The sequence below is a fragment of the Bombus vosnesenskii genome, unplaced genomic scaffold, assembly GCF_011952255.1.
Source record: "Bombus vosnesenskii isolate JDL3184/JDL3185 unplaced genomic scaffold, Bvos_JDL3184-5_v1.1 scf7180000016261, whole genome shotgun sequence".
NCBI lineage: Eukaryota > Metazoa > Arthropoda > Insecta > Hymenoptera > Apidae > Bombus > Bombus vosnesenskii.
In genome coordinates, this window is record NW_022884330.1 from 1,617,493 (window position 1) to 1,644,136 (window position 26,644).

The window sequence follows — 26,644 nt, forward strand, 5'->3', positions numbered from 1 at the left end:
TTGTAACGTGGCGGACCACGCGGCCCGATACCGCCCTGAATTATACGGCGAATTACATTAATACCGGATAACAGAGATTCCCGGGGTGCGCGCTGTAGGATCACTCGCACGCGCGTCGGTACATCAGCCCGGAAGACCGCGCAGCGAGGACCGCTGCGGGGCCAAGTTCTCGCATAATTTTCGAATAAAGTCGAATATTTCCCTGGCTCGAAGTGGCACGGTAATACTCCTGCGGAGAGGTTGCGCCCGCGGTGTGTAAGTTGTAAATCTTTGAAGTGGCTTTCGCGCTGTGAGTAAAGATTCCCCGACCAGTTGCGAAGTTAGAAGGAGACGGCTATAGAGGAAGAAAGCGGCAACGTATTATAGAAGAGAGTTTTCTTCTTTTCACCCTTCTTCTGCCGAGGTTTCTCTACTTATTTCTACCGAAGAGGAAGAAGATAAAAGGTCCAACTTTAATATTAAGGCAATAAACCGGCGCAGTCTCGAATTCTTCCGGGCAATATATCTTCGGCCATGACATCGTGTTCCTTCTGGTGAACGTTGCTGCTAGAGTCCGCGAGTGCTTTTCTTACTCGCGCTGAACTCTGCCTCGAGGAGCAAGGGCACCGAACAAGTATTGTCCTTTGTCGAGTATCTCGTTAAATCGTTACGCTGTTGCCGAGGAAATTTCTCAGGGCCAGTGTATCTTTATTCTTCGATTACTTTGTCAGTTGGGAAAAGGAAATGTCCGTCGAGATTATCTGTTACCCGATGCTTGTAGAGTACCAACCGTGAAACGTAGTATATCGTTCAAATAAGCGGCGAGTCTCGACGAAAGATGATTATTAAAAATCTAACTGTCCAAACGGTTCTACCGTATCTTATCAACTTCCTCGTTGAATCCGCCGATATCCTGGATTCCGCGTAAATGTCGTAGCGGAGATTGCGTAATCGCTGATGTCGTTCGTGAATTCACGAGAAGACGTTGCGTAATTAAAGTAGAATAAGCGTCGCCGGAGCACGTCTGTCTCGTGCGAACGCGAACGAAATGGTAGAAAGTAAGACAGAAAGGCTGGGCGAGAAGCAGCATGATTAATTAATGTCTGCGAGATCGTGAGTCATTCACTTGACTCGGTCAATGAAAGGCTTGTGCAAGTGCGAATTAAGAGGCCGCCCGTGGTATTCGTAGAGGAGCCACTCTTATCTTTCTCGTCGAATGTCGGACAAATCGAGGGACTTTGATCAAACCAGACAGGAAATAAAAAAGTGGTAGGGGGGGGGAAAAATGGCGAGAGGAATGTCGTCGGAAAATTCTGTGATTGCCTGGTTTAAAATTCAGCCGTTTTATTCGTACGAGATTCGCATTTGTAAAAATTCTTTCGAAGCACACCGTTTGCAAAGAGAAGATTTACGAGTTTGTATAGAGGATTACATACCGCTCGAGAAATGTGGGTCGAAGATCGAGAGAAGCTGTTTTTCTAGAAACGTGAATCACGTCAGGTGAATCGTAGACAGCCGTAATTTACGATGCTTACACTGCGCGAAATGACGCGCGTTTCACGCCGTATACCGAAATGAGTCATAGTAGTACCGCTAGGTGCTATCCGCACAATCCTCAAGTAGCGTGAAAGAAAATAGACCGGTATACGAGTAAATCGCGTTGGAAAAGAGAAAATCGCCGGAGGGTATCTTCGTCCAATTAATTAATATCCAAGCGAAATTATTTTTCTTCTTTCGTTAACGAATCTAGGAAACGCTTAAGAAAAACATCGTTTCTTTTAAACTCTAATTTCCCAACGAAACATTTTTCCGTCGGATTCTGCTTGCCTACATCTTTGCTGTAAAATTTCTGTAACCGTGATAGAATATTTAACGTAGCCGACTAATCAAAAGTAAAGATAAAGAAAAATTATAGTGCAAACGCTACGATAAATATTAACGATGTGCAAATATCTTCGCTGTATATTAAATTAACAAAGAGATAGAGAAAGCGCGAAAGGGAATAGTAGAACACGAAGGACGTAAATTATAAAGGACGAGGATGAAAAAGTTAAGAGGGTGTCAAAGGAAGAATAATGAAAGATAAACGTAGAAAGGTGCAACGCAGAAGAAACGTAAATTCAGTTTCTACAGAGACAGAGAAAATTACGTTACATCCAGAAGGATAAATTACATCTGGGCAACTTCTTTACCAGGAATCACAAGATTTCTCCGTATCATTGCCCCCACCCTCCCCTGATCGATCAGAGATGTTTCCAACATCGAAACATCAATTTCTCTTGGATACAGCTCGGCAATACCACCCGACCAATTTCCTTCGCTATCTCGGCACCCATCCGATAATTATCGTTTTTTTCTTCTCGCGAGACAGGTACGAAGGGTAGGAGAAAGGAATAGAAAGCTGAATAAAAGTAGAGGAAGAGAAAGAGATAGAATTGGAGAGAGAGAGAGAGAGGCAACATTCGGTCAGATGGGGTTGTTCGACTCTTGCCAAGCTCCAGGCCGCATTGCAGATGCACGTGCAGCCCCTGTACGGATTTTCGATTTCATTTACTTTGTGTTTTCGCCGAGATTCTGCGGTTTCAGGCCACCGAAGAAAGGTCAGCCCGGTTAACCAGGCTAAAATCCAACGTGCGCCAATTTATTCGTCTGAAAAATAGGGGATGAATTTTGAGCGTGAAACTGGTTACGGGCTTGGTACCGAGAAACAAATAAATCTCGTCAGAAACGTTCCACTTTCGCGATCTAGAATCGACCGCGAAGTAGCGCTAATGACTTCTAACTTCCACTAAAATGGCCAGCAATGTCGGTCGAATTACGAAAGAATTTCCAAACGTTACTCCAAGGAAGCATCTCGCGAAATCTCATTTGTTTTCAAAGACGAAAATGATTACGCGTTCGCTTAGCTTAAATCAGAGCCAGTGGACTCGTAACTCCTAAAACCATCGGTAACATCATCGGTTCGATTACGACGGAGTATTGGAACGTTCGAAAGTGGCATCTGACGAAACCTCGTCAGAAACGTCTGGAAAACAAAAGAACACAGCTTTTCGCGATCTCGAAGCGCGCCGTGAAACCCGAACGAAACCTGAGCCAGGCGAAATCTCTATAAGACCCGGAACACGTCTCCCTCGGCTGGGTTCATCGACCACGAAGATCACAAGGCACGGTTGTCGCGTGCTCGAGAAATCCGGGCCGACGAGAGGGCTCGATCTCTCCCTCTTTCACGGCGGCAACCCGTTTTCCCGCGGCTACTTGTGAAATTAATTAACAACGCGTCCGTGGGTAGCGGCGCGTCGTGACACCAAGTCAGCGTCGCCGGAAGCCGATAGGTCATGCACGTGTCGCCGGGCTGAATCGTTAATCTCGGGGCGACACGCGCGACCTGACCGTATCGGAAATAGAGTGGTGGCTTGGAGGGTGCTCGTCGAGGTTCCGGCTTACGCGTGGAAAGAACCACCCGAAAGAGTAGGATCTTCTTGCTCTCTCAGGGGATGAAGAGGAAGTGGCGGTGCAGTGGAACCGATGGTCGGTCACCTGTGTCCTCCTTTTTTCTTTCCCGCTCTCTCCTCTCCTTTCATCGCTACCAGTTTTTACCTGAAATCGTCGAGAGCTGTGCGAATGAAAATCTGGAACACAGGGACGAGGGATGCGCTGATCTTTTAACGCTGGAATTACCAAACCTCGTTGAAGTGACGTAGTTCGATAAAAACTATGCAGATGCTTTCGACAGAGCCGATATTCACTTTGGTTCGAGAAAGAGTTTTTACCGTACGTGATAATTGAATCAAGTATCGATCGTAATTTGTAATTTTTATTGCTTTCTCTGCGGGATTACGATGTTCCGCTTGCACGCAAATAGCACATATCATACGGTATTATTATATATACATTTGATTCTAGTATAAGCCATACTAGTACGTTGCACGTATAATATTAGCCACTTTATAAACTTTATTGCACAAACCTTATCTCTACCTTGGCTCTAAATTCGCTGACCTAATCTAATCTTAACGCTAACCTTACCAGACCCGGTTAAACGACCACTTTCAAAATTAAAATTAAAATTACTTCTTCATCTTACCCTACCTACGATTAATATATTGCTAATCAACTGCTCCATCAACTGATCGTAACTGGGAATATCTTAGAATATTCTTCTTTTTTTTGTCCTTTGTATTTAGAAAGTAGGATTTTTGAACTTTTGATCGTGTTAGTATATTATTTAATAATATATCGTCGATGGAAAAGAAAGAGTTACGCTGTCATAAAGATTTCGAAAAGAATAGGATCGTAGAGAACGTATTACAGCAATAATGTCCGCTGTGTTTGATAATATCTCCGTGTAATTATTTAATATAATAAACAAATAAGCGGTGTTGGCTACACATAGTGGTATTTACCGTCAATCTGGTTTATTATTCTGGATGCTCTTTCTTTAGGGATTACTTCTGCTTCGTCTCTACTGTATTCGCTTTATGAAAGCTTTCACATCGACCAAGAGAGATTTTCTCCAACCTCGAATGCCTTCGATTTCCTTTCTTTAAAGCTGCACGGCTGATTTATTGTGGTTCAAGCGATGGTATATCGATCAAATCCCCTTCAGATCTCTGTTAATAAAATTAACTGCAGCTATTTGCATCGACCTTGCGCCAGGGACGTTTCGGTATCCCACAACGTCCCGATTATTATCACCCGTCCAAAGTTGCTACGACTCCGCTGTTCACAGAAATGTTACTAATCAACAGTAGAAAGTTCACGCAGTTACAAAATTCGCTATAGGTTTACATTAAAAAAAAAAAAAAAGAAATTCTCCCAAAATACTAAGATTTCGACGTAACGATAACACGTAATCTCATACACGTAGAAAAGAATGGAACGTGTGTGAAAAATTTGACGGAGAAGTTGCGTGTTTTCCACAGCCAATATCCTCGTAGGCGGCTTCCTGTTAATTGTATCGGTCAATTCTACAAGTGTCACTTCGTTTACGGCGAAATGTTCAAACACGTAACGACGTTAAGAAAGACGTACGGTGTTCGGGCCGAGTAAAGCGGTTCTTCCAATTAACTCGACACTGGAGCGGCCGAGTACGAAATAGGAGAAAACGCATTCGGAGTACAAGGATCAACGCAATTAGAGAAATAATTGGCAATTAATCAACGTGGCTGTGGAAAAATGCAAGGGTCCCGCCGCTTCTAAATTCCTGGCGGTTTCGTTTGGTCGCTTATCAACAACGCAACTTCGGTAATTACACGAGTGATGTCTCATTAAGTCGCGTTACACTTGGCGGCTGGTTAATTAACCAACGTAATCGCCCCGGTGTTTCCAGCCCCTTGTTGACGTAACGAGAACGCGAAAACACGAGAGCCTGGAGAAAATCGAGAAGGAAACTCGAGCAAAGCGCCTTTTTCTTCTTCGTTCTTCGTCTTCTCGATTTTTCCTTCACTCTCTCTTCCTCTCCCTCTCTCTCTCTCTCTCTCTTTCTCTTACTCTTTTTCTTTATCTCATTTCGTAGTCGAGATATTCGGAGGAAATTTCAATAAGCGATTTCCAGCTGGTCGAGAGGTCACAGACAGCGAAGATTGCTTTAATAAAGAAGCAAAGCCGAGTTTCGGCTTTAATGCGAGTCAACTACGTTGAATAAAGTGCCTCGGGATAGGCTGCTCCTTTCGACGTGGAACCGAGCTGTTAGAGGCGACAGAATTTCCAATAATAAATGATAAAGCGACGCGAATCCGATTCGAACGTGATAAATCCATCTAGCCGGTTCTCCCTGTCTCGCTGTTGAATTTATTGGTTTCACGGAGTTCCCTGTTATGATATTGTTCGACCGGGATTCTTTATGATTGACTTTCGCCCGATGTTTCTTCTATTTAGTTGGAAACATTCCGACACCGTCAAGTCGAAGAAATTGCTCGCTGGTAAAAGTGTAAAGTTTACCAAACAACTTAGGATTCCAGGGAATATTTGGAGCTGTGCGTGCTTAGAACATAGAGTAGTTCATTTTCGTGAATCCAGCGAATTTTGAATATCGAGGATCGAGCGTTAAAATTTATTACGCTTGCTCTCGGAATTCTTGATTTTGGGAATTCTCGAATGTACAGACATTTCGAAAAATTCTATCCAAGGTAGAAAAGAAAGGAAGAAGAAAATTGATGGCAATTACAGATTTCGCGGAGGGAAGTTTCAGAATTTACAATTTTTCGAGCATTCCCAAACGGAATCTTAAATCTCCTAGACTGTGCAGACTTTCAGACCAACGTAAATTCACGGAATTTTAAGATTCTCTATAAGCACTCGAAACTTTGGTGCATCTTAATCTTCCAAAAGCTACATTTTCCACACTTTTCTTTCTTACTATACGTTTTGTTATACTTCTCTAGACTATTGTAAATTCTCGAAATCTTTCAAAGTCAGCGGAATTTTAGGATTCCCCGCAAGCATCCAAAGTTCCATTATATCTTGATCTTTCGAAACTCGCATCGTCCAAATTTTTCATTCTTACTCTACGTTTTACTATCCTTCTTTTTCTTCTTTTTCGTACATTCGAAACGACGAAACACAGCAACTTTGTCATACTGTATGTCGGACGAGACTCGAAAGTTCTGTTACGTAATACTCTGCATACCTACGAGACTAACGGCAGGAAGAACAACCGTTTAAGCTGTGTTTCGCGATAGGGATGAAAGAACGATAAAAGTTCTTCAAAGCGTATTCAGTTCGACAGGTGGAGGGGCGATGCATAGGACACAGCTCTGCACTTTTGCTCGAGAATTGAAAAAGTTGAATGAACGAAACTTAAAAACTTCCGCCTCGACGCTTCTCTTCCGGCCGATTTCTACGAATTTCATTAATGTGTCTGCCTTATCTTCTGACCGCTTTTCCGTTCGCCCCTATATTTTCCCATTTCGTTAATCCCAAGAATATCTTCCTAGAAGAAACTATCTTCGTCCTCGATGTTAATCTTCTTACAGTCGATGAATTCTTTTTCTTCGAATAAACAACTTGTTACACCGTTAATTTTCTCTTTTGGTTTTTTAATTTAATTTAATATACAAGTAATTATTATCTTCTGATCGCTTTTCCGTTCGCCCCTATATTTTCCCATTTCGTTAATCCCAAGAATATCTTCCTAGAAGAAACTATCTTCGTCCTCGATGTTAATCTTCTTACAGTCGATGAGTTCTTTTTCTTCGAATAAACAACTTGTTCCACTTTCTTTTGGTTTTTTAATTTAATCTAATATGCAAGTGATTATTATTAAAGTTGGAGAAGCTAACTTAATTCCAACTCACCCCTCTTTATATTTTAGCATTTCTTCTCGACAATCAACCGCATGCCAATTAGATCAATCAGCTTCCTTTCTCCGCGATGGGTTTTTCCTTCGTTGCTGAAGGATTATTCGTGGCACGTAACGCATCGTCGTGCATTTTCCCGCCTATAAGTTCGTTTATCGTCGAAAGGGAGCGACCTCGTTTGTTTCTGTAGCGAGGCCGTTTAACAGCGTTATTACCATCGCAACGATCGCAATTATGAGTCAGACTCGTTTGACCGGAAACCGTCATTAGGATTTATACTCCTTAACGCCGCGTTCCCGGAAATTTGTAGTTACCTTCCGACACGCTCGTTTGGAAAACCAGCTGGGAGAAAATGGGCGGATTAAATGGAAGCTTATTGCCAACGCGATGATATTAGAAAAACCGGTCTCGCGCAAATATAATCATGTAGATTTAAAATTGTATAAAAACGTAGTACGAAGATATTCATAAATATATACGTTCATACGTTTCGTACATTGTATAATATGTGCATTATGTATAAACAAATATGTATATATACGTTTTAAAAATTGCAATACGAAGATATTCAGAAATATATACATTCGTGCATACACGTTTACAGCATAGAAAGTTCTAATTAATTAAAATGTTCATAAATATGTACGAACTGATTGAAGAAAAATTCTATTAAATCTGAGACTTTATAAAACTTGTAATAGGAAAATATTCATAAATATACGTATGTATGTTGTGTTAATTAATTTTTTAATTTCGATAATTACCTTCTTTTTTTTTTAAGAGCTCCCCCATTAAAGATGATTAATTCTAATCAATTACATATCAGAAATACATATATTATACGTATACTTTAATCGTTCGAAATTCGCCATCAAACGAAATCTGCTTTCCATGAGATTGATATTAATAATCGATCGATCCGCCGGTTAAAGGGAATGAACGAAACTGTTTCGGGATAGATCTCGATGGAAATGCGTGCGTGGCAGCATCTGATGGTTTCTGTTGCCAGGCGATTACTCGTGAGAAAAGTAACTATTAAAATTTACGCGATACACCGGTGGGGGAGGAAGGTAGTGGAACAATGCTGAGAAAGAAAGTGGAGCTGGTTGTCTGTGAGAAGAGATCGCCCTATTTACGAAATACCACGAACTGACTGATGAAGATATTCGGCACATATCTGCCGAAGAGTATGAAAACAGCGCAAGTCTAAAACTTAAACGAGTCGAACATTTTAAAATTTACTTTACCTTATGTTCCATCTACACTAGGACAATGCGCAGGAATGTTTGCACGAGAAATATTTGACTCGAGTTACATCGGAAAATTGCACGAAAATTGATGATGCTGACTGATAGTTGTACCGAATCGACGAAAATCGACGAAGGATACGAGAAAATGTTAAGCGAACTAACAAACTATACCGTTGCATAAAATACATAAACTGATTGTTTTTTTTTTAACAGCGAAAACCCACTTTGGACACGATCGTGGTGAAAATGAATTATTCGAGGAGATCCTAATCGAATCGATGATTGGCTGTCGATGGAGCCGAACAGGATCTCTTAGTCTCCAGCGCAATGGAATTAATAAGCTTTTGATCGTATCTGATCGTGTATAGGATCGAAGGACCAGAACCTACCCTTAGTATCTCATGGGGATACTCCGTATTAGACCAAATGCAAATGCCGTATTCCAAGTTCTGATTGGCAATGCACTCGGGGCTCGATATCCCTATGAATAGTATCGTGGACAATTTGATCCTGCATGTAGTTAGCGGTTTGGAATTGACATAGTAATGGAAACATAGACCATCGTCGATTTTATTAAGCAACGCTGAACATTTCCATTTTCATTCCAGCCATTCATTTCGCAAGATCGTACTGCTTTTTGCATCTTTGTCGTATCTTTATCCAAAACGAAATAAGGTGGATAAGTTTCTTTATCATTCGACGATTGATCAACGTGTTTCTGGGATCATTTGAATATCGTTCTTACCTGGCGTTCGAGATGAATTATTTAAAATCTTCGAGACATCAAAGGGCTTGTGTTTGTTCGTAAATGAACGTCCAGTTGTAGGAAAATATCGATAGACTTGAAGTTCTTAGCAATTTCGCCTCTGACGTGAATTTTATTGAAGAAACGAGCCAAAGAATCTTTCTCTGCCCAACGAAGAAAAATCTTACCTGAGCTCCCTAATCCCATAGGTCGTTGATTCCACTATGGATGGCCTAACTTCGGGGTTACTCAAGGTCTCCAAAAAATCCGAACTGTACGATACATCAAGATCCCATTTGAAAGTCTATGCGTCTTCGAATACTACTCTAACTCGGCCTTCGTATCTCCTTCTTATCTCGATTATACACTTACTACATCGACAAAATTTGCAATATTGCCCGCACACCGTCCTCACGCTTCAGTTCGCTGAGCCACCTTACCATTCCAAAACCTTAGCCGAATCGTGGAATTATTCACGCGCGAGGATTCGAAGACGATGAAAGTGGCACATCAAATTTCACGAGCATCGATAGAAAAGGCCACGTGAAAGATATCTCGATTCATCCCAGCGGCTGAAACCTATCTGGGTCTCAGTTAACTCCACGCATTCCGCTCGCTTGACCCCTAACCAGGGAGATGAAATACTGCACGTGCTTCGCGAGACAAATGTAGACGTGTTGAGCGACTCGCATAAATCCTGATCAATTTTCTTTCTTTTTTCTCTCTCTCTCTCTCTCTTACACACAAACAGGCTCTCTCTCTCTCTCTCTGTGTCTGTCTCCTGCCGCCCTCGCTAAGATGAAACGTAAAACGAGCCGATCATAGAACAAGCATCGAATATGGCAATTTGTCTGGCGCGTATCAATTTCTATTAGTGCCAGCAGCACCACTCTCGAGTAATAGAAATGTCAAGAACCGTCTCTGGACTTTGTTCTGTTATCCCGAGGACGAGTCTTGAATATTCCCTACCTGTTATCCTAATTAACCCGTGGCACGGAGTTTTGGGTCACGTCGTGATTTGAGGCCAGCTAATTGCAAGTTGGATATCTTATTATTAATCATGAAGCTAACTTTCGACGATCCCAGCTACACGAATATATTCTCTGTCGTTTTATTTGTTTATTTGTCTGCCTTTTCGTTTATCAGTTAACGGGTTACACTCCTTGCTACAATTTTCCTTTTCATTTTGCTTTGTATTTTATTTGCCGCTCGTAGCCGATCGCGATAAAGTCGTTCGCTAATCGATTTTAATTTCTTCAAATGCGCTATATCGTGTGTGTTTTTTTTTTCTTTGTCGATTCTCGAAACGAGCCAATGCGTGTAAAACGGATCTCGCTGGAGCTTCGAACGATAGCAATAAACCACGGAAAAGATGGAATTGGCAAGCGATGGAGTTAGCCTGTTTACAGACACGGCCGAGACAGTTGTTTGCGGCAAAGTTGGTTAAACGCCGAGATGAGTGGAATGGCGGATGTGACCTGAAAGTTCTAGGCGGAACATTAAGCTTCACGAGGCTGAGGATGTCAGGAAGATTTATGTAATTGTCCATGATCTTGTAGACGAATGTTGGATCTGTCATGGGCTTGCGTTCTTGCGCTCGAGTAATTTGAATGAGATAAATAAGTCGATCGTAATTACAGCAGGTGTTTGATCGGTAATATCGATTCATAGATTTTAAGTATTTGACTCTTCTGAATTGCGAGGTGATTTATGGAAGTTTAGATAATAATAAATATCGGAAAACTAGTTTCTAATATTGATCAAATTATTTAGCAAAGTTGTTGCCAATTTTAAATGATTTAAAGGCAGCCAGATATAAAATACTTTCCATAATATACGATTCTATATTACATGTAATAATTAATCTCAAATTAATTTTACTACGATCCTATACAATTTCAATTTAATCGTTTAACTTTAGCAGCGACGTTCTTTTCGTTCCTCGACATACTTTTTCATCTTGTAGTTTTCCCTAAGCTAAAATAACCAAGTTTTTCTTTCAAGGTAACTGGGCCGAAAAATGGAATTATAGACAACGACGAAATGCGTGTTTGATCGATGCTATTTAATCCTTTTATGAATTATTTGTCGATCATCGATAAGCTTAACTCGCGAAACAATTAGAAATTTCGTTTCTAACGTTAGCGCAGGCATCGCAATCAATTTTTCTTTTAATTTACGAGCTAGAACCATAAATATAAAATTGATTGGATCCTCCGGTTAACAATCTCGACGTGTCGCTATCGATTACCGCGTAACCGGTCAGCGGAATTGCCGAGCGGGCTAATCAACGTACTGGAAAATAAAATCGAATCTTCAACAGATGCACGGTAAATATTTGACGCGACATCGGAAGTCGGGTCGGTGAAAAATTTATCGAACATGCACCGTAGCCCACGTCATCGAGTAATCGAGTTTGCAACGCGCTGATACTGCACTCTTATCATCCTGCATTCGCACATTATCTATTCGCGCGATAGCTATCGTAAAATTGCGACTCATCGCCAATTTCTAAAAGCGAAAATATTTTGCAAATATTTTTTTCCCCCTAACGCTCGTATTTTCATGAATTTAACGTTAATCACACTTCGAAATTATCAGACGAATCTGTGTTTTAGCATTGATGTAATATTTACGGTAATTTTTAACCCCTTCCCGTACTTTAGCGAGTCAGACTCGCGATGAAGATTTTGGCCCAAACGTAAACATAACAAGCCGAGCTCGCGGACTGTTTCTTTGCCCGTTACGATCGTCGCTGAATGTTAGTCCCTGTTTACGAGCATCAGTCTGGTCTGTTTCGTCAAACTATAATAAATGGCACGGGAAGGGGTTAATTCGATGCTGCGTGCTCTATACGTATCTTGTATTTGTACAAGAGGAATCTGTAATTTTGTATCATCGGTGTAATTTTTAAATCGATCATTTTAATTGGAAACTGCCAAAGGAATGTATAATCGTACACCGATGCGTTTGTAACCTTAGACGCGATTTAAGGGGGTATTCTGGTCTAGAGGCATGAATTTCGCGCGATTTTTGAAGCTCTGTACAAGCGAAACAAAGAATATATTTGCTATCCTTCTTTTTAGCATTTGTTTATTGGTATTTCGAGATTACGTAAAAAATTCACTGGAAAAAAAACTCGATATTTAAAAAGTTACGAGCTGGCAAAGTGGGTACTGCCAAAAAATGGGGTGTCGTGGCGTGCATGATATCAACCCTTCTGATCATCCGAAGCAAAAAATGCGAATAGATTCTTAATTAGTATGGATGCTGCTATCGTCCGAACCTTGAAAAAGTCAGTACAACATTTTTTTCACAAAATGACGACCGTTTGAAAAAAATTTCTTATTTCGCACGTTTTTTTGACAATTCCGAACGTTTAAAAAATAGTAATATTAAAGATTTTGAGCTGAGCGTGATCCGGACGATAGAGGAGTATATAAGGAATATTCAGACCAAATTTAAAATAAATCGGTTCATTAGAACTTGAGATATCGTGCACGCCAACTCGGAAAAAGTAGTTTCGAGAAAAACGCGTTTAAAGTTTTGAGACAAGTTTTGAGACCGGAGCAGATGCCGCGTCACAAAAATGACTGTAACACATAAAATAATTGAAATTTTGAAGAATCCTTTTAATGGCATATTCTTGAATGTCTAAACTTTGGAAATATGAAAAAGAAATTTTTCGATTTGTTCAAATTTCTAGACCAGAATACCCCCTTAACGTCTTATCACAGGCGAACCATTTCCACTAAATTCTATTACACTTCGTTAAATTATTGCTGCTTTGTTCAACTTACTGCGAGTCTGATGTGCGTCGTCTACAGAGTCAACTCTCAAAGACACGAGAGGGTGAATCGTGTCCTTTTGAAAAACCATCTCACTGTCTCGTTAAAGCTTCAACTAGTTGCGCAGGAAGCCTGAGGATGCCGCAGTACCGCTTTCCAAAAGGATATTACTTATCCTGAGAACAGTCGGCAATCCGTACTACCTACGCATACATAATATTACTGCGTACACGTTCCTGCAGATAGATAAATTCATTGCATCGTCATTGGAATAGATGTTGAGATAAACGAGCGGAATTAATCGGAAGAAACGAGAAAAGGAAGTGAGATTATATAGGAGATATTAACTTGAAAGGTGAAAAGGTAATTAAGATAGGAGTAACATGAGAAATGTAAAATATGAAAGATCCTATGAAATGTAAAATCAGAGTGTTATATGAAACGTGATATCAAAGTAACGTATAAAATATGGAATATGAAATGCCTGCTGGTTACGTACGATTTCGCAATCGCTGTGAATATTACGCGTACGCGTTAAATTACACGATATGTCTACTCTGTCTTAATAAAATCGATTACTGTCAAATTTACAACATCACTTGGGCGTTAACGTTTCGCGTGTCTGTATGCGCGTACGCGTTACGCAAACGTTGTCTCTTCGTTGTCCTATCGACGCATCATCGGGTGTTTTACCTTCAAACAATCTGCTCGCGATCATCCGCCTCATCGTGGAAAAACTCAGTCTCGTAATTTGGTTTCGTAAAATCCGATCGCGAACGATGAAATCAATCGACGGATAACGAACTAGAATTAATTACAGCTGAAAAAAGTGAGCCCTTGGAAAAGAAACGAGCGAAACGAAAAATAAAAAAAAAAGAAGGGAAAAAAAACACAAGCCTCCAAGTCCAATCAGTTTACTTCACCATGAAACTTCACCCCGATGTTGAACTTCAATTTCCGGCGATTCGATTGGTCGAACTGTATCAGCCGTCGCAATTAAGCCTGGTCGAAAAATTCTTCCGCTGCCATAACTCTGCTGCTGCTTCTTTTGTTCGCTCATCGTTTAAAAAAAAAAAAAAAAAAAAAAAAAAATGAGAGAAGAAAGAGAGAGAAAAATGGAAGTAACTAGCCAATCTAGCTGAAACGCGAAAACCAAAGCATTGTATTCAATTTCCAGGACCGCCGTTCCCCTCGAAAGAGCTGCAATCAGTCTAATATCTCGAATCTCGTTAATTAACCTCCCTTCTTCGTCCTTTGCCCCTTCATCCCCTAACCCTTTGGCCCTGACGTTTGTTTGGCCGCGATTAGACGCGAGCCAGGATTTAATAGCTCGCGGAATGTAAATCCCGGCGGGCGATGCACATTATGGAAATTTTTTTAATAACTCCCCTCGTCCACGTTCGTAAGCGTACCACCCGATGGCGGATGATGAATTCGTCCGCAACCCTGAACTTCCTCGTTTCCTTTTTTTTTTTTTTCTTTTTCAAGCTCGCCTCTGTCACGTGTTTTTAATTAAACGGTAAAATCCCCATTGGCGATGGGATCAACCAACGAGTGTTTCATTTACCATCCAAGTAATCTATCAGCAAACGTTTCAAGTCGAACGTCGTGATAGAGAATGGATCGTTTGGCGAGTAATTCCTAATTTTACTTGTCATTTGTTTCATTTGGAAAAATCGATGCCTTCGTCAGGGATGAACGTGTAATATTTAAATCATAAAGACGCTTTAGAGACATAATCTTGTACAATCCAAAATGGAACCGTGTTAAGGAACGTCTGATATGGATACAGGAAATTTTTGCAAGAAACTTCGAGAAACCACAATTTACGTACGTAATACTGCGAGCATTTGAAACAAAGACATTTTACTCTTTGTATAACTGGCACGAAACGCGTGCTATTTATTTCTAAATTACCGTTCTTATGCTGTGAAATGTAACGTCCGCGAAACTCTGGCGAATATTCCAGGAGCGTACAATGTTTTGCATAAAAATCCGTTTAAATCGTATAAACGAAAAATTATTTCAGCAAACTGTCGGATGTAGGTACTCGGTGCCTATTTGCCCTCACACGCTTCCCGCTGGCCGTATTCTTAAACGTCATTTCGCACAGTCCTATGAATTATGAAACGTTTGACGTTGAAGAGGAAGAAAAAAGAAATGGCTATTTTGAAAGTCCCGCGTAGTAGAAGCAAGAGGATGCTTTATACCGTGTTATAAACTGGAGAACTGGGTCGAAAGAGCGCTTTTCTACCCGAACTTTTTACATCCTCTTAAAGTCACTCCTATACTCTGCACAAGTAGCAGAAGATGGAAGAGAAGAAGAGGAAATAGAAGTAGAAAGGAACGTAGGGAAGAGGTTGTGACGTTTCAATGAGATTCTAATCACGCTTCTAGTTAGCGGCCACTCGCCTCTGTCCTTCGTGCTCGTCCATGAAAAATTAAACTGCCGAACATGATATCCGTGGAAAGCCTCCCCCTCGAAATCCGTTGTAATTTACGAGCGTGTACAGCTTATAAATATTTCAGGGCCTGCTTTCAACGGTCTCCGACCAACGCGCTACGTACGATAGAGATCGTCCCAAACGTGCCGCGACTCTGACTCCGTTCCGAAGGATTCTGCGGCTGCTGAACCCATTTCCGTTTCGAATCTCGTCATCCTTCTTTCTGTCGCGTGAATTCGATTCCCGATTCTTGTAGCTGACTACGTCTCCGAGGGACAGTGCCATTTGATAACTTTTTTCTTTGTGCCACCCTCTTAAATTAAACATTTTTTGCTTTTTTTTTCGCGCGTTGATTCAAGGTTTAAATTGAATCGTTTAAATAAATTAATTAAATTAAAAACTAAAACGGTCATTCTGTCATCATCGCTTACTTTTTAGCTACACGCTGTTCAAAGTTTTCAAACAGATCGCAACAGCTAACTAATTGATTAAGTTAAGTAACTAATTGGCTGTAGAAAACGCTGTAAGTGGGAAAATTGGAAAATTTCATGATCATTCGGTGGGAAAATTTTCTACATAGCAACGAGAACACCGTAGCGTGGAATATAAGCGCAGTTTCCCTGGATTCTTCAGAGGAAAATACGTTAGTTCGTTGTTTCTTGGCCTTTATCTATCGAAATGAATGAACTGAGAGGAGACACATACAGGCTTTCCCAAGGATACGCTTTTCTTCTTCGCGAATTTCGACTATGTTCGCGCACAAGTTTCCTTTTCATCCCGGGAAAGCTTGTTTCTTGACACCTGCACTTTTGTCTTCGATCGGTTTGGGTTTATTAAGTTTACGCCGGAATTCTCAGGTTAAGATTCATAATTTTTCCCAGAAATTTTCTAAAATGAAGCATCTGTGCGATTTGAATTCCCGTAAACCGATTCCTCTCTTTCTTTATGGCACGTTGTTGGTTTATCTTAGATTGTGAGATCTCCGCAGATACAATTTGCTCCTCATTTTCAAAGATAATATCGTCGGAGGAAAATCTAGAAAATCAACGTGAAATGTCAGCTTGAAAAGGATTAATTTAATATTAATATTAATTCTGTGTATCAGTGACTAAACATTTTGGTGTTACAGCCGAACACATTAACGTTATTATACCGTAAAATGAAATATTCGCTTTTCCCATAAACATATCGAAAACCGTGGTACGCGCGAGACCATAAAACCGAGGACCAAATTCTCCTTAACCTTAACGCATGGTGGGGGAAGAAACCTTGAGCTGCCAAACCTCGTCGTGTTACTATAGTAAGCTCTACTACGCATTGTCCTCGAGTGGTGGCAATGCTCTCTCCGACAGTACGCGTTATAAGGTATATGCTTCTGCATTAAATTTCCCATGTAGAAACTAAGTAGGCAATTTTCTTCATTTTATACAAAATTACATCCATATTGATTCTCAAACTTTCAAGTCAACGATTTTTGTGATTCGGTGATCTAAATGAATCGGAAGCGTATCTGCTTCTCCGACTAAGCAAACGTATATATTGTTTAATGTAAATTATAAACAGCAAATATCGAGTCGATATTCTCCAATTGACACATTGATAATCTCTTCAGTTGATATTCCCTTCGAAGATAAAACAAACTTTAATCTTCTCCCCTGGTGTTCCTTATCTTCGAAGTACGCTTGTAACGTGAATAAAATTTTGAATGAATACGATTAATACGATAAAAGAAAACTATAACAGATACGAGACGATCAACACTTCAGTATTGTAATATCAAATAGGAAATTACAAGCGAAAACGTAAGCTTAAGCGAGCACGAATCGCGAGTCTCCGGATAAATCGAAGCTTTTGTTCCTTCAAGCTTCGATCCTTCTTAATTACCGCGTTCATCATTGTCCCTTTAAAACGTTTCAATATCCAGTACCATAATTAAATCGATCACGACGCACGAACGAGAACCGATTAAGGCAGTGCATCGGTACAGAAGCACGTGTAGAGAGGCAAGACAAGATCGTTGTGTGCCGACCTGTCTGAAACGAGGCCGTTGCTCAATCAACCAAATACGGCTAACCACGAACGCATTAACGATCTCGTATACATCTAAGATCTAACAAGATAAGAGGCCTGGCCTTTCCTTATTCTATCGGAATTTTGACGTTATTCGTTGCACAGATCTGTCCGCGCCTTTTACATTCGTCGTTTCCTTTTAACCCTTTAGCTATGAATGGCTTCAATGTACGGCACTTTAGATTTTAGATCGTTACGCATTTGTCAGATTGATGCAACAGCGAACGCTCGAACGAATGTTATTGTACGAACGTAATGACTTGGAAAAAGCCACTGTGTATTATTGGCTTGGCAACTAAGTGATTGCGGATTTTGTCATTAGATGGTATTGATAAAATCCGCAATCACTTAGTTGCCAGCGCAATATTTAAATTCTATCGAGAAATTAGTCGTTCGTAAAATGGAAAATGTAGAAAACTGCGAAAAATTTGTAGGTTGTTGAGTAATCTAAAATTTTCGAGGCGTGAAACGCACGAATTTTGAAATTGTTGTTCTTGTGAAATGTAGAAATTTCGAAAGTTTCGAATTATAACTGAAATCTTCAAGCTTTCGAGCTTTGAAGTTTGAAGATTATCCAAAATTCCAACTTTGGATAACTTCGAATCGTGCGACTTGCAAATTTTGGAATTTTCAAATTCTTGTAGCTTCGCAGACTGCGAAACTTTGAAATTCTCACATTCTTATAGCAGCGAAATTGCGAAACTTTTTCAAAAGTGCAAATTTTCAAAGATTCACGGCTTCGAATTGCGAAATTTGCGAATTTGGAAATTTTTCTACCTTTAAATTGCGAAACTTACAAATTTTTAATCTTCGTAGCTTCGAATCGCGAAACCTCCAAATTTGGAAATTTTCCAATTTTTCATTTCTATAATTTGTCAAATGTACCAATTCTCAGATACTTGAATCTTTCAAGACTCTCTCTACACTGACAAATTTTTCAAATCTCATGAATGAAACTATCGTAGAAAAATTCCATAGAGGCTTAGAACTTCTGACATACCTGCGACAAGTGATTTGCAAATACCTCGCGGCGTATTTTCTTTTTTCCTCGCTGTTTTTCTACGGCTACTCCATAGCTGAAGGGTTAATTAGCTTCGATGGATCGATCAACAAGTCCGCCGCGAAAGGTGTTACCGGTATAATTGTCCTCCTAATTGGACGATCTTGTCGCGTCTTGTACGATTTCTCCTTTATTTCGTCGTTCATTCTAGTCGACTAGAAATGTGTATAACACGACGCTTTCGCTGCTATCGGATTTGTGTTCAGTTTTAATGGATATCGCCGAGAACGAGAACTTTTCTCGTTAAGGATACTTCAACTGGCGAAGACAAAGCGATCGAACTGCACAAACCTTTGGTCTCTTTGATACGTCGCGTCGTTTAAGAAGAGGAAACGAATGGATTCGATGTCGAAATCCAAGTTTTTGTGGTAACTGCTTTCATCTCTTTATTCCTTTGCGTGTACTTTATCGGAATTTACTTTGGAATCTACTTTCAAGTAGATTTTCCTTCATATTCAATTGCTTTCCGATCGGCACTGATCGATTTCCACGTTATCAGACGATCACATAATAATTTCCAATTTTTGACAGAGAAATGGTAAAAAGTGACGTTTTTTAAACAAGTAGTTTTTCATCGTTGTTATTCCGTCAGATGCACTCGTCGTTATTATACTATAGATAGTAGTTGATCATCGAATACGATTGCTGAATTTTATTATTGAAAAAGATCGTTCTATTCTATGGATCCTCGGTCCAGAGAGGATCACCGAACTCGAAACTTTCACGACCAACCACGAGTACGTACATATGTATTTGCTAAACTTCTTTCAAAAATTGACCATCAGACGAGCCATTGTACAAAACTAAACATCGTTTAAGTCCTTGCACGATACGCGATTAACTGCAAATACTCGAGAAAGACATTGGCTCGCTCCTCGCGTTCCTCTCTTCTTCAAGTCTCTGCAACTCTCAAGTATCCCTCTTGGTCGACCTCGAAGGCGCATCCAAAGTGGCAACTTCTGCTTCTAACAATTCCTAAACACACTGTAGGCGCGGCAAAGCGGTACACGAGCTTCCGTGAGATGCAATTCCCGTCAGTCCACTGTAAAAGTCAACCCACCCCCCACCTTTCCATCTTTCTTCCTCGCCTTTCGCGATAATAACGTCATCGACACCTGTGCGCTGTCACCGTACTTTCCCATGCAGGTGAGACGTCACAATTTGCGCGTTCTTCGGCCAGACGCCGCCTCATTAAGTGGCGAATTTTCCGACGAAAACTGAAACCAGCAACGTCCTTCGGCCAACCAAGTAACTTTGACTGGATCCCTCCCTCCTTCTCCGTAGAGCTTTGATCCTCATTGTACGAAACTAGTTGTACGCGAATCTAAGCCAGGCCCGTTTCGATCTACGCCATTAAACACATCTTCCCTCTGTTTCCTTCGTTTCGCTCGTTATCGTCATAAAGTATCGCGTATGATAAATTTATCTTTAGAAATTATCTTTAGAAGGGGAGGATTTCTTCTCGCGTCGGTGGATCTGTATCAGAGATCACGGTGTTTCGAACGTGTATTTTTTAACCAGTTAGCTGCTTTCGACGAGTATACTCGTCACGAAGAAACGACGATATTTTGCGTCGCGACGAGTACACTGGTCGTGTAAGAGAAATTTTGGTTTTTCCGTCCCTTTTTTCAAAGTTCTTCTTGCCGAGGATTCGAACTCGCGACGCGTCGTCTTCAGTTCTGGGCCTTAACGAGCGTAGCTGGTTGCCCCGCCCACTGGTCGTGTAAAAAGAATAAAAGAATCATTTCATTCATTTCACACGTACTCCATGTTCGACGAGTATACTCGTCGTCGCTTACTCTTTTTAGGTACACGCTTTTTTAAGAAGTGACAACAGCTGAACTGGTCGAAGCACACGCACATACGTAGCACGTGAAAAGCGTATCGATGCCTCAAAGATCCGAACTTCTTCGTACAAAGTTTGTACACATTCTCCTTCAGTTGTCTTCCTCGTTTCGCGTCTACCTATCCATCGAATACCTCGTTATCGTCAAAGTTATTATCGAAGGCTGAGTATTTAAGTCTTTAATCCTTTCTCTCGCAGAATTCTTCTTATTTTTATCGAAATAAAATACCGCGATATTTCACTGGAAAGTCATCGTAGTACTGCGAATTTAGTTCCGACAATAGCAACTGTCTTATCGCTGCTTTATGTAATTAACGTTTAGCAAGTACATTATTATAAGGGTTGTTATATTTCGTCGAGTATAGGATTTGTTTAAACAAAAGCGAGTGTCTCGTACAGCGCGTGAAACATTTTCGCGATCGAGCTTGAAAACTGATCTTAAAGATCTCTAGAGAGATATTTTTCTAAAGCTATATTTATATCGAAGGTGTAAAATATATGGACGATCAGAGTGGTTTCGCGTTTCTGTTAATTTAATGCAACGAACATAACGTTCGTACGCCCTCGGATCATAAATTGTAAGTATAGTCGATATTGCGTTACTCGAAATTAATTTTTCAAGCTGTCATAAATTACCATGCATATGATTTACATTCACGAAGTACAATATGCTGACTTATATAATTTACAAGCTTTTCCTCTCTACATCGAAACGCGCCCATACCTTTCATCGCACCATGAAAATCTCGCAACAGACACGGCCCATTAATCCCCATCAACGTCCCATCGATACCATTCACCATTGTTCCAGAGATCCTCGTATCACTGGCCGTCGCAAACGTCGAAAAATTCTATGGCTTAAGTATCCTATTGTTTATCGAAATTATCAGTCTGTAGGTACGGAAACAGTTCATCGCGATCGATGCGGCATCGATCGAATAACATATTGTTATTTTTATTATCGAGAAAATTAAGAGAGTTTTCGCAGAATTACGCTGCTTCGTCGACATCACCGCGTACGTGTTTCTCTTGTAATTAATGAAATTGTACTTTTAAAATTACTCGTCTTCTTTTTTTCGTCTTCGTTACTTTTTTTATTTAGTTGTTTACGTTCACAATTTGTCCGCTTTGGACATTTGGTAGAATTTTTTGGCTGTTTGATTATCACGTGGGTGGCTACCCCCAGCGGGGTACCATCGTTCGTTTATGGCACGAACAGGCCCATCCCCTTCTTTAGAAAATTCCGAATTACATGTCCTCCCCGAGTTGTAAACGTAATGACTCCGAGGTCAGGTAAAAAACCCCGGGAAGGACCAGCCGGAAGGACACGAAGAACAGACGAAACCCAACGGCTGGTAGGGAGAATCGGCAACGTAGGAGGACAGTTCATCGTCAGACATCGTACCGTGTGGGTGAAATACTTCGCTCTCAACAGGATCTTACCACCGCCGTGTTCGTAACATCAAACGTTACTTTTATACAACAAGTGCAAATACAGTGCTAGATTACTCTAACACTCGATCTATTAAACCTCCTTCGCCTTGAGCGTTAAGTCATTCGAGGTACGCGATATCGACCGATCGGTTTCACCTGACCGGTTGCTCTTTAGTCGATAATTCGCAACAATTAGAAAATGGAATTTTCTTATTCTTTCTCGCGTGACCCAAGCCGCAGATCAAAATTCAAACTTATTTAAGACAACACGGTCCATCGAACGCTCGGATTTTTCTCAACGAGATTCCATCGTCCGAACGTCATCCAACTGCAACTCATTCAAACGCAAAATCTAAGACAAACATAGTTTAACGTCGTACACATTTATTCGAAAACTGCTTGTGTTGTAAATTTCGCATAATTTGGTACACATAGCGCATGCAAAAAGTTTCGAAACGATTCGATGCTTGTAGCAATTGTCTATATTCGATCGAACTCTTGGCAACTTAGTAAGCCTTCCTAAGCCTTGTGAATCTTGGAAGCGGTTCGCGGTGAATTCCTCTACCACTGATACCTCCAACTTCCTTATATTTTCTCCCATATTTCGCGCCATATCGACGTTGTTTGGATTAAAGCGTTCTAAATGCTCACGAAACATCGACTACGCGCGCTAAGCTTACGAGACTTGTGCTTTCCACCGCTTAGATCTTCGACACAAATATCCGACGCTTTCACGACTCCCAAGACTTTCGGCAGTTCGCATATAGTCGACGCGATTCCAAGCGATCGACAGCACAACGCTACGCGCGACGAACCGAGAGAAATCGTTTTAAATGCCGACAATGTGAAACCGATGCGAATCCAAGTGTCGATGCGTCGCAGTCAGTTTCAACGCGTAGGAGGGCAGAGTCTCAACAAAGGACGCTGCCCTCTCTCCTTTCCTCGTTATCAACAAAATCGACTATCGTCGACAGGCATCTTGAATTTGTCGCCCCGGCGATTCGCATCGCCGCCGTGTTACCCGACAAATTGCTTTAATTACGACGGCAGTCTGGTTAATTCGCCGACTCGATTCACGTGTCGCGCCACCAAACATGGAAAGAAAGGGGAAAAGAAGAAAAAAAAACAAACAAGAGACGAACGTTGGAGAGAGAGAGAGAGGAGGCGAATAGGCGAGGAGAAAGAAGAAGGCTCCACGATAATTATGAATCGCGTACGAGAGAGAGTGTATCCTCAGCCTGTACCCCCTTCCTCCCACTGCAACGTACGATTTGCACGGATAATGACGTCGACGTTTGAGAGTCGGGTCACCTAATTACTCGGCCTTCCTGCTCGCTATGAATTCGAATGGTCGACGTCTCGTTTGCCGCTTGTCCTGCACCGCCCCATTGTATTTCACGCGTTCGCGCGTTCCTAGTTAGTATAATGCACCGGTTAATTACCGGTTCGAGGGTGGTGGGAGTAGATTGCGCGTGGTTTTTCGCGCCGATTCAATCTGATTGTATAGCGCTGTGAATGCCACGCCAATTGAAGTCCTGACAGATATACGGGGTGCGGCCGAATAACGCGTACAAGCGGCCACGAGGTGATTCCTTATGAAAAAATAGGAACGAGATGTGGAACAACATTTTTGTCATTTAAGGTTTAGCTTTGGAGAAAATCGAGTTTGAAAATTTATCAAGTACACTTGAGCATAGGGTTTCCCTCGATCGTTGGCTGGCCTAGATCGAACGACTAATGCGTACAATATACAGTTCGATCAAATTCTATTAAGCTGTCTAAATTCTTCGCTGATTTCTCGCCAAAGATCGTCACTGCAACGGGAGCAGGTTGCACCTGGTGGATTTTCACGTCGACTCGATCTGATTATGCGAAACTGCGGATAAAAGATAGTTCGATCTGTCGACACTACGGTGTGACAAATCGTTCTGATATTGAAACTAAAATAATCGTATAGCAATTCGACTCTGCGTAACAATGAATCATAACGGAGGCTGAGATCAGTCGTAATAGCATGATTTACATCTCTTTCTAAGTAGATTACTCTAATCTCGACTAACGACAAATCCAATTTGTCCGCGTTAAGACCGTAATGCGTGCAGAACTACCGTCACACCTTGGATAGCACAAGTTTAACCTTACACTGGGTTAACGCAGCTTCGTTTGCATATTTTTCCTTCCTTTTTATGTACCTTCCTAGGTACCTAATCTTACGACAAACGATATTTCGAAGCGACAGTTCGACGAGTTTGATCTTCGCTGAAACAATATTCATCGTGGGCTAGGGAATCTCGTAAGGATCAGTGGAGAAACGTGGGTGTAGATAGAGTCGGACACAAATTTCCAAGTTTCTCTTGCGCAATAGTTTGCTAACTAGCAATCGGACTACGAATTTTTATGCTGATTCTTATGTTCGTAAAAGACGAATAAAGAAAATAGGACGCAAATAAAGGTTTGTTTTACGAGCAGATCGAAGAGTTAAGAACAAGTTATTGATATTACAAATCGGCAGCTTGTGACCTGTAAAATTTCTCTGAAAATATTTGTTCTGCAAATAGATCGTAGAATTAAACAGAATTTCTCGCTGGCTTGTAAAATTTATATTAATATCATATTATTAATCCAAACGTACGACAGAGTGCAAGAATTAATTTCCATCGAACAACTTCAAGTCGAAAACTCATGGTGCTGCCTGCCTCATTGGTACAGAATATCAGCAGCGATAGATGAAGATCTTCGACAAAATGGATTGCTCGTACGATTTACCTTTCGAAACCGAACAGACTGTTGGACAAAACACATTGCTGATTTCTCATGATTCCGTAGATTTAGATTTCTCATGATCCGCGATCATCCGTTAGCCAATCCTGCCGGAGTTTCCTTGCATTCGCCACGTTTTAATTACCGTAAATCTGTCTCACGTCGGCCGTGAGAGTTGCGCGAAAACGCGAAAGCGTGTTTTCCCTCGGTTTCTTCCGCGACGATCGATTGTTCCTCTTCTCCCTCGAGCTGCTTTCGAACAAGCAGCTTCAGAAACGTAATTAGAAGGCACCCGATCTCTCGGCTCCCATTGCGATCATCGTCTTTTGTCTATTCCACCATATCTTCCTATACAAATCTCCAATTCTCCTCCGATCGTTGTTAATTAATTAGACTGGCGATATCCATGGAGATTTACATTCTTTGACGAACGCAACCAAAGGAAACAGCATTTTGCCTGGCTTATTAAATATTCCAACGTGTACCAACACTTTGAATATCCATTTCTATACGCTTTTGTACGTTTATATAATACATACTATACTTTTGCATATCTTCAGCCCTCTTTCCCCTTCCAATTTCCCATAAACGCGTTAAGACTTCCATCGCCGCGTCCTTCTACCGTCATTTCTCGGATATTTTGATCAAAACCTGCGCCTACGATTCCAGGAACTCTGCACTTCCCGAGCAAACGCATTCTGAATCTCTTGAGGAATTTATAACTTTATGCCGAATTTGTTTGTTAAATACCTAGCTCTGCTGACTGTGCGGCAGCCTTGTAACACGCGTATCTTTCGCGGAACGTTCTTTTCGCGTAGAAGGATCTGCCAAGGAGAGGGAGAACCGTGACAAATGGCTAGAAACCTTGGCGAATCGCGGAGAAGAGCCTTCGATGTTTCGCCGAGGGACGCGATCGACGTATCGGAAAATCGAATCTGGGATAACGTTCGAGTTATTCGTGTCAGATGATGATAAGCTACGATACGCCAACGACGGAACAACGAGTGAGATCTGGTCCCCGAGGTCGACGTCGTTGTCTATCCGTCGTGAATTTAATGAACATCGTTGGCTAGACTCTCGTTCCTGACCAAATACGGAGGGTGGCGATGTTCACCAGCCTCTAAGTGGGTCAAGCCTGGCATCACTTCGCTTTGTATGAATTTTAAATAGCGCGAAGCTGAATCCGCGACGATCGAAGCGAGGTCTTCTTAGTATAATGCGACCGTCGAACGGCTGTTTCGATCCCTCAACGTACAATTTTCTTCGACCCAACCGATCAAAAACGCACAGATCCTTTAGCGGAATCGTCTGTTGGCTATTTATGTATAACGATATATCTCGTTGCGATTCTAACGCTACATCTTATGGTTTTCGATACAACAAGAGAGGAAGATAGGAAGCGAAAGAAGGCGAGTTTCCATAAATCTAAGAAATTTTCCGATGATAGAAAGCGACGATTCGGTCGAAAGTAAAGAAACGTTTCAACTTTGGAACGTTTTTAATTACTCAGAGTAGATTTGTGTAGATTTGTAGATGCGCAAGTATATATGTGTTCATTGTGGCAATTTAAGATACCTCCTATCGCAATTTGTCAGTTATAAAGCTAAACTTTATGTAGGAAAAGATACGTCTGTATTTTGATTACTTTATATTTATATTCGACTTTTTCCTATATTTACTTTTTATAGTACTTTCTTCTAGCGTTAGGCTTATTTACTCAGCGTGCTATAAGACAAACAAATTAAACGACAATCGCTACGCTTATTTACCGTACTACTTGGATATGCAAGCGACGATGAGATCTCGAATCGACGAGTTTGTTTTCTTCGTTTCTGCGAAACGTCTTAACTTCCTTTGCTTCCTGCATATAGTAGAACAGTGTTCGTACTTCGCTCTCAGTTTTCAATTTCCAGCAACTTGAAGCAGAGTTAATGTTAGAAATATATACAGAAATATTAGAATTTCATATT

At 41.0% G+C, this 26,644-nt stretch overlaps 1 protein-coding gene across 6 annotated transcripts in view; it reads left to right on the forward strand.

Annotated features, from left to right (window-relative positions):
- The window catches only part of LOC117241793 (ankyrin repeat domain-containing protein 50), a 216,515-nt gene that overhangs the window by 175,526 nt on the left and 14,345 nt on the right, over positions 1-26,644 (forward strand). The gene's annotated exons all lie outside the window — the stretch shown is intronic.